Here is a 9,570-nt window from a genome sequence, read left to right as displayed (position 1 = left end):
ATGTACCCTTAATATCTCTAATGCTTTCCAACTATATCCCAATTTCCATCTGTATTCTATACTCGCCAGGTTGGAAAAGAAAGAAATAAAACACTATCTCATTTTTAATTATAGGAGAAAATAACAAATATGTCATTTATCTACCATTTTTGTTGAAAAATATAACCAAAAAGTTTAGGTTTTTCGTTTTTCGTTTTTCCTTTTCAGTTTTTGTTTTCCATTTTCAGTTTTCATTGGAAAATTTAGAAAATTTGTTTAGTTAAAGCTTATTCATTTTTCATTTTCAGTTTTAGAAAATTAGAAAAACGTGTTTAGATGTGTATTTTTCTATCCGTTTTCATTTTTAGAAAACAGTAGCGGTGGTAGGGTGGGGGCGGGGACGGTGGGGGCAATGGTGGTGTCAATGATGGCGACGGTGGTGGTGGCGGCGGCAGTGGGGTGGCAGCGATAGTGGTGGTGATGACAGGCGGTGGTGGTGCTGCTGGTGATGGGGTAGTGGTGGTGGTGATTGTAGGTCAGTGATTGTGGTAGTGGTGTTGGGTGTGTTTGTGTGTATTTGTGGGGGCGGAGGTGTGGGTGTGTGTGTTGTGGGTGGGGGTGGGTGGGTGGGTGTGTGTATGTGTGTGTTTGTGTGGGTGGGGAAGGGTGTGTGTTTGTGGGTGTATGTGTGTGTACGTGTTTGTTTATGGGGGTGGGTATGTGTGTATGTATGTTTGTGGGGGGTGGGGATGGGTGTGTGTTTGTTTGTGGATGTGTGTATGAGTGTTTGTGGGGGTGGGGATGGGGGTGGGGATGGGTTTGTGTGTGTGTATGTGTGTTTGTATGGGTGGGGGTGGGGGTGAGGATGGGTGTGGGTGTGTGTTTGTGTGTGGGGGTGTGGGTAGGTAGTAGTGTGGTGGGTTAGGGGTGTTAATGTGGGGGTTGGTAGATGTGGGTGGGGTAGGAATGAGTGTGTTTATATTTTAGAAAAAATTTGATTTAGAAAAATGTGGAAAACAATGATTATCAGTTTTCCAAAAATTTCCAACTTCTTTGTAATTTTAGAAAACAGAAAATTTCATTTTCTGTGAAAAATTTAGAAAATTAGACGAACTAAACGCGTTTTCAAAATTCTCATTTTTCTTGGAAAAAATTTTCGGAAAACGGTCTATTTTTCCACAACTAAACGCACCCTTAGCATTTCCGAAAATGACCATTAAGTGCATAGAAGGTCTTCTATAGACTCAGCATCTCCTCTGTGAATTTAGCATATGTTTAAAGAGTCGGATTTCATGTTTTTGTTTTTCAGCTCGCAGAAACTTCTATACGAACTCACACTCTAAAGATCCAATTCGTAATACGGATTTGAATAAAATTGTTGTTTTTTATTACTTTTTGACTCTATATAATGGACCAATGGTATGATAAGAAATTTCATAATTCCCAAGTAACTTCCAAATTTCAGATGGTTGTTAGCGTTTATATAAACAATTTCATATTTTTCTTAAACAGGAAAGTTAACAAATCAAGAGAATCTACTTTATCTAAATGGAAATCATTACGTAGTTGAAGACCAGTAACTCGCAAAATATGTTCCTAAAATCATTATTGCAAATTGCAAAAACTCTAAAATAATAAAAGATTTTTCAGTGTTGATGATATTTAGTGTAACACTTAACTTTTTAACACAAAAAATAACCACCTAAACTAGGTTATTATTCCATACATTCATATTTTCCCCATTATTCGATTTTTATCTCATAAATCAATACTTGTAATATCTCCATCACATTCGCATGTTAAAAAAAACTTATAAAACATTAATCCCTAATAATCAGTATATTATATTAATCACTTAATACGATAATAAACACCTATCTAGATGTCACTATCTAGAAGAGAAGCACAATTACTCATTCACTACATCTCAACTATAATTAGTTTACTAACTCATATAACAATAATTTGTAATCAATATCAATTACAGTAGTTAATTACTCCATACACCATCAAGTAACAACAAGTCATATACTATACACCTCACGTAACACAATCATTATCACATAGCTAGATATCAATTCTTTAAAGAACAAATATGGTTACTCACCTCGAGAAGGTGTATACGAATGGAATTCCAGCTCTAGAAGTTACTCACCTCGAGAGGGTGTATACGAATGGAATTCCAGCTCTAGAAGTCTCATAATTTATCATGTTTTAGAAACTGCATAACTATCAAAATAACACATATTTATCGAGTATAACTCACTTATGCACAAGTTGATCCAACATTTCATCAAGTTCATATTCCTTGAATTAGTTATCTAGATGTATTAATTCATTAAGACATTAACTTAATGTTACCTTATTCACCACCTCACAAATTTAAGCATTGTAGCTTAATATAAGCCATTTATACATGACTTAATCCATGAGATTAATTCAACTATCCAAAACTAGTTTTGTTCCACGTATAAGTCGTTTATATGACTTAATCTATCAAGACAAAAAAATCCACTTATAAAAATTGTCATATTTAGGGTTTATAATCATCACCATCATCAATTCTACCATATTAAGATCACAAGCATTTAACTAATAGTTTAAGCAGGTAAACATGTGATCGACATACCTCTTTCCCTAATTCATCAAGGATTTCACTAATTAAGAGCATAAAAATTATAAGGTTCATAAACCCTTTCCCAAAAATCAGCAGATGAATCAAGAATTAACAAGGTTTAAGAGATTATACCTTTGGTTTAAGTGGTAATCGAAAAAACTCTTGTAATTTCTCTTTAATTCTCCTTGTAGCTAGTTATAACCCAGACCATCAAAGTCACTATTCCTCAAATATTTGGAAGTGCATAGGACAAATATGTGTTAAAAACACAATTTGGCCTTTAAACCCCATATTTTTTTTTAATTATTATGCATTTACACATTTCCTACTTATGTGGACGCGTCATGTTCTTGCAGTACTTCTGTCTTAACTTTGTATGACCATAACTTCTTCACACGAACTCCTATTATAATGATATTTATATTCGCACATTTTTATTCGAGTTAACTATATCTTTCTTTTACACTATGTCTGCCAAAAATGATTATATTTGTATTTATAATCTCATAAACAAAAAGGCATACATTATTCGTCCTCAAAACCACACACCAATACATATTTTACATTCATCCTTTCATATACTCTCGAAAAATAAATGTATTAACCCTTTATATAACATATAAAGGTATTACTCCTCTCTTGATATAATTAGTTAAAAGAAATATGTGTTACAAGCTCTTCCATGCTTCAAAAGATTACGTCCTCAAAATCATTTTAAAACAAGTTAGGTATTTAGATTTAAACTTTTCCTCAAACTTTTAATTACAATTACACCTCTCCATATTTTGTAACACAACACATAAAGTACATCTGGGGTACTCTCGAGTCCACATGTTAGCTCTATATAATACATTATTACTACTATCCTTATCCATCTCCACAAAGAGTCTAATGAATCAGAACGTCATCCACTAGTCTGAAGTGGATAATACTTTCCTTATTCATATCTCATTAATTATATTGGATAAACAATTAGGAATTCTTCCATTAAATCAAACATAACTTAAACATATCACTACTTTCCCCTTGATAGATTTGCTATCATGTAGGCTTTGCTATAATGATAGGAAATTTCGTAATCATTATCTTTCAACAATTCATTTACCGTGTATAATAAATGCTTCTAGTTTGGTGTGAAAACCACCACAGTCATTTCTAAATCATAAACCAGATATGCTTCCTCTACTGTTTATAGTTATCTTAATGTGAAGCAATTACTCATCTCATTTGTACATATTCATGCCATTATGTGAATTGTCATTATAAGTAGCATAATCATCTCTACTTTACAAAACACCAATACCATAGCCTTACTCAAAACTCAGTTAAGGTGATGAAAATGCCACATATTATATCCCAACTATTTAAAGTCTTCAACCGTTCTTATCAACTTAATCAACGATACCTTTATACCAAGGAAATTTTTCTACAAAATGCTAATAACAATCATCTTATCCTCATGTACATTTCTTGTATTATTAAAGTTTTATTTTTTGGGGGAAATTTGGTCCTACACGGGGCATAGGATAGTCACTTACACATGGAGCAGGTCAACAAGTCTTGGCAAGGGTTTAATGCCCTACGCGGGGCGTTGTTGAGAGAAAGCTTTTGAGAAACACACTTTAATAAAAGTTAGAACAAGTTATAATGCGGAATAAGTCTAACTCAAAGGATCATGAAGCTCAACAATAATAAGAAGTTAGTGTTAGAAAGTTAGATAATTAGATGCGGAAATATAATGACGAAAATGTAAGGAAATATAAATGACAACAAGTATTATATCAAGTAAACACTAAGTTGATTCTTAACAATGATTGCATTCAAACCAAGTTAGAAAGTGTGATCAGCTTAAAGTGATTAAGTCAAGAATGACTTGCTCCGAAGGAGACATTAAGATCTTAAGGTAAGAATTTAAGTTCTGTAAGATCTTTGAGAATAGGAGAGTAATGAGAGAAGTAAGGTGAGATGAAGGAGATGAGAGATGTATGTGATAATAGATGTGTTTTCATTAAAGGTGGGACACTCTATTTATAGAGTTCTGAGAACATTACAGGAGAATAAAAAAAGACTATAAATGAAAGGAAGTGTCCATGTAAGGTACACTGGACAATACAATGTAAAAACAAAAGTTAAAAGAAAAACTAAGTCTTTGTTCCAGACAAAGTAGTTGCGGACGACTTCTTGTTGCAGTAGCAGAAGCAGTATTGTGGTAATGAGGAGGACTTCGGACTAAGGTTCAAGAGGTCCACTTTCTTGATTCAACAATTTCCCCCTAAGTGACCTCTTTAACCTTCTCACTTGTTAAGCTTCAGAAATTTGATCAGCATCCACCAAAAATTTCTCAACACGTGTGCTCGCTCCCTAGCAAAATGCTCTACTCTGTCAGCGTACTTATCTGACTAAGGTCACTTCCTAGGCTCTTCCTAGGTTCTCACACTTCTCCGCCATCAGCTGCTGGGAAACTCCTTATGATGACAGTCATCTACCTCCTGAATATCGTCACGTTCACTTGGTAGCTGACTCGCATCATCGGGAGTTCCACAAAGCACAAAGCAAGCAGTATTCGGGCGTCGAATAAACACATATAACCCACTCTAGGTGATAACTCCACTATCTCTACTCATACTCAAAAGATATCACCGAACTCTGTAACTCTACCCCTGCGGGTATCTAGCTACTCTCTCAGTAGGCTTCACACATTCTCATCTAGGTATCTCTCCTAGATTACTCCTCTACCCAAATCCCTCTCTACATAGGATTCCTGCTGGATACTCTTACTCAGCACATACTCAAAAGTGCATCACAGATAATAGCAACTCATAGGCTAAGGCATCACAAATCAGGCCACTCTAGTCCTAAAATATGAAATACCTAGCCTATCTCTAACGTGCATAGTATCTCATAACATATTTCATAACACAAAAGTAAAGGTATTTTGGGAAATCACCGTTCGGGCTCTGACTGATTGTACACACTGCTCCTTCCCGCTTTCTCTTAGAAACTCTTGCTCGTTTTAGAAAAATAATTTATTTTGAAAATTTTCCTCATTTCCTCAGTTTGAGCCTAGACATACCCGAAGGTACATCTGAATCCCTCAAACCAAGGCCCTGATACTAACTTGTAACGACGTGGAAATTAAAACAATTTTTCATTTTTAAAATGCATACTATTCATAACATATCGTGTAAACATCTCTTTTATTCAATTACAAAGCACAAATCCATTATTAATCCAGAATCCTCCTAACTCTTTCTCTGGTGTGTATAATCAAGTCGGTGCCTTCCCGCGATCCTGAGAAGAAAAGCTGAAACACATAACACATAACACGGTAAGCACGAAGCTTAGTGAGTTCCCCAAAATACCACATACAACACATATTAGCCACTCGGGGCTATAACTCTGTTTGACCCTCTGGTCAATGTGTCTCAGTGGGACCCTCCAGTCCCATAACTCTGTGGACCCTCTGGTCCGAACTCTGTGGACCTTCCGGTCCTAACTCTGTAAATTTTGTAACATACATAGCATAAATCACATAGAAATAATGCAGTGTATCACATCATATAAATAGCATACAAAATACTCTGTCACATAACTCTAATTACCACTCTAGGTAAAGTATAGTGAGAAGACTCACCTCAGATGAAGAACAACTCCTTTAGACACTGTTGATACGCATCGGCCTCTATCTCTATGCCAAATCTACAATGATCTCAAATTAGGATCTAAGTGTTGAGTTTTGAGCATTCTAACACTCCTAAGTGTACATGCAACCGTAAATACCTTGGATCTATGTTTTCTCTATATGTACAGAATCCTTGTAACATATACTACAACTTAGTTAAGATTATTCCTTCAAAATAATCTCCCATCAAAAATTCATTTTTGACGCTTATTGTCCCTAAATTGACTAGCTCTAATCTACGAGCGTTACAATTATCTCCCCCTTAGAATGATTACGTCCCGGAATCATCAACGAAATAGGATTCATATACTGACTCCATAGTTATCTCTCCATCCTAAGTAATAACCGTGATACTCAATCTTTCATCTGCTCTTCATACTATTTTGGACTTTCAATCGTAACCTTCAAGTTACAAAATAAATCCTTATTGTGGACTCCTTCTTCTTCCTTGGATAAATACATTCCTTTATCTATTGTAATAGATCGATGGGTCGTGTCCCGATGGCCTCTCATCGTAGTCGGACTCAATTGATATGACCACTAGGGTCGAAATAACAACCATCTTACTAGTCATTACCGAAACAATGGTAATGACATGCTTGAATAAAACGGAAACAATTTCTAGCTTCTTGGTAACCTTGTGACTTTCCCTGATCCAAGTGCGAGTCCTGTGCTTCTGGTAGTATAGATCTCTACTACCATTCACACCTACTCATACTCGTCCCAAGTATTGTCTCGCAGTCCCCAAGTCCTAAAATCACAAAGCAACTTAACGCATACGAATGTGTCCAAATAATCATAAAAAATTTCCTAGACTCTACTAGGACTTCTTCCATGCGCATCTCCAGTCATTAATCCTACTTCACCTTGGTTGGTGGTGGAAAGTTCATCCGACGGGACAACTTTAGGAATAACACCAATTGTTCCATCATTCCGCCAATCGAAGGTGTACTTTAGACGTATCGTACTCCTCTAAACATTTTGTTATTTTATCAGACATAAACTAAAGGCAAGACACCACTCTTACGATATCTTCCGATAGGTGTCATTCACTATCATAAGCCTTTCATTTCCTCCATTTACTTAATTCTCTACGAGTCTTGACCATAACGGTTTGTACACCCAACCTGATGTTCGGTGTATCGGGAAAGAATTTAAGATAAGAAAGCTTTATTTATGATAGACTTATAACTCTCCTTATCACTCCGAAACGTTTACATGCTAGTTCTAATACCGTAGTCGTACGCTTAGAATCCTAAACACATAAGGTTTCCAGACCCGGTCGGCAACAGACCATAGATCCGAACAAATAATATCATATATGGCAAACATATAACATTTAGCACATAAAATAATTTTAGGCAACTTTCCTAAAATAAACTAGTGCTCGTGTCGATTTAGGTGTACCACCTAACATTTAATGGACACACTCAACTCACAATCATCGCTTAGCATTCTAAGTTTAAGGTTAGAAATAAATCCATATTCCTAGTTCGCTTAAACTAATGCTCTGATACCAACTGTGACATCCCCATTTTCACGGCCAGAAAAGACCTATTTGTTTATGCTTTGTTTTATAAAATCAGAGTAATCCTTTGATTAAAAGAGTTGCGGAATTTGTTCCCAAAATAAAATATGATAAAATTTATCAAAACGTTTCTCAAAGAGAATGTATTTTCATTAAATAATAAAACCTCGGGATGTCATGTTCCGATACAGACCAAAAGTATAAACAATATAAAATAGACCTTACAACAGTTATTTATAACTACTGATCTATAATCCAAAATCTCTCGTCAAGTACACCAATTTATACTCTTGTACCATTACCTGTAATGCAAAGAAAACTAAGTGGGTCAGGCTTGGGAGCCTGGTGAACATATAGGGTTTCAACCCACAATAATACATTTATTATATTCAATTATCAAACAATCAACCCAAATACCCATCCCCATATCTCCTTTATTTTCTCAAGGGTTTACCCTACGAACCAACTATCCTATTCATTCATTCCTAAGGATTTACCTAAGGAACTGGCACAAAGTCCATTCGCTACCACGGTTTATACAACAGGCACTATGTCACATAGTCACCAGGGTTCATACAATAGGCACTACGTCTCATAGTCACCAAGGTTTACACAATAGGCACTACGTCTCATAGTCACCAGGGTTTACATAACAGGCACAGAGTCACATCATCACCAAGGTTTATCAAATAGGCACGAAGTCGCATCGTCACCAAAGCTTACTTAATAGGCACGAAGTCACATCGTCACCAAGGCTTTACTTAATAGGCACGAAGTCGCATCGTCACCAACTATTCCATCTACCCATGTTCTACCCAACATTTTTGTAGATATAAATACAAGCACAATTTAAATCATTTAACACCCGTATAAAAACATCAATTCCAAGCCCATCTCAAATAGACAAATAATATATAACACATAACACGTATTTCATAGCTAATACTTTATATTTATGTGTTAGAAGAAAGTAACTATACACTCACACATATAAACAACAAAATATATACACATAGCACGTATTTTATAAAATACTTCATATCTATGTGTAAGATGAAAGTGACTATACACTCACTTGATCAGAAGATGATCGGACAGCACTACGGCTTGTAAAAGTAGTATTCTTCGGTAGATCTGGAAGATCTTCACAAAAACCGGGCTCCTCGTGGGCAAAGCTTTAGCTCGGGAATTTCACTTCTCGGGATCTTTGGGGCCTCGAGACTTGCTTCGGGGCTCGGGAATGATACCGGGGCTTCGGGATAATTCTTGCACGAAAAACGATGCAAAAACGCTAGAGAAAGAAGAGAAATGAGCAAAGGAATAAGGCAGCCTCGACTTCCTTTTATAGGGGGCTGAAACCCAAATTATGTTGGGCGTAATCTTAGGTTACGCTGGGCGTAACCTGGATAAGCCCGGTGACTCCCCCCTTGGATAATATCGAAAATTTATATTTAAATCTAATATCAAAAATATTTAATAAACTTCAAAAATTCATATCTTCCTCATACGAACTCCGTTTTCGACGTTCTTTATATCCCCGCGTAGGCGAGACTACGCTCTACAACTTTCGTTTAGACTCCGTCGGCTAATTTTGAATTTATTTTTATTATATTATTTTAGTAGGCCGGGACAGGAAAACTCTGTTATAAATTCATAACTTCTTCATCTGACGTCCGGTTTCGCCTATCTTTTTATCGTTTCACTACAATTAACGAGATCTTTGATTCTTGTTTAGATTGTTTCGGCTAAAAACTGCTCGGTCTC

The sequence above is a fragment of the Lactuca sativa genome, chromosome 4, assembly GCF_002870075.4.
Source record: "Lactuca sativa cultivar Salinas chromosome 4, Lsat_Salinas_v11, whole genome shotgun sequence".
Classification (NCBI taxonomy): Eukaryota; Viridiplantae; Streptophyta; class Magnoliopsida; order Asterales; family Asteraceae; genus Lactuca; species Lactuca sativa.
Note: the sequence above shows the minus strand (reverse complement) of the source record.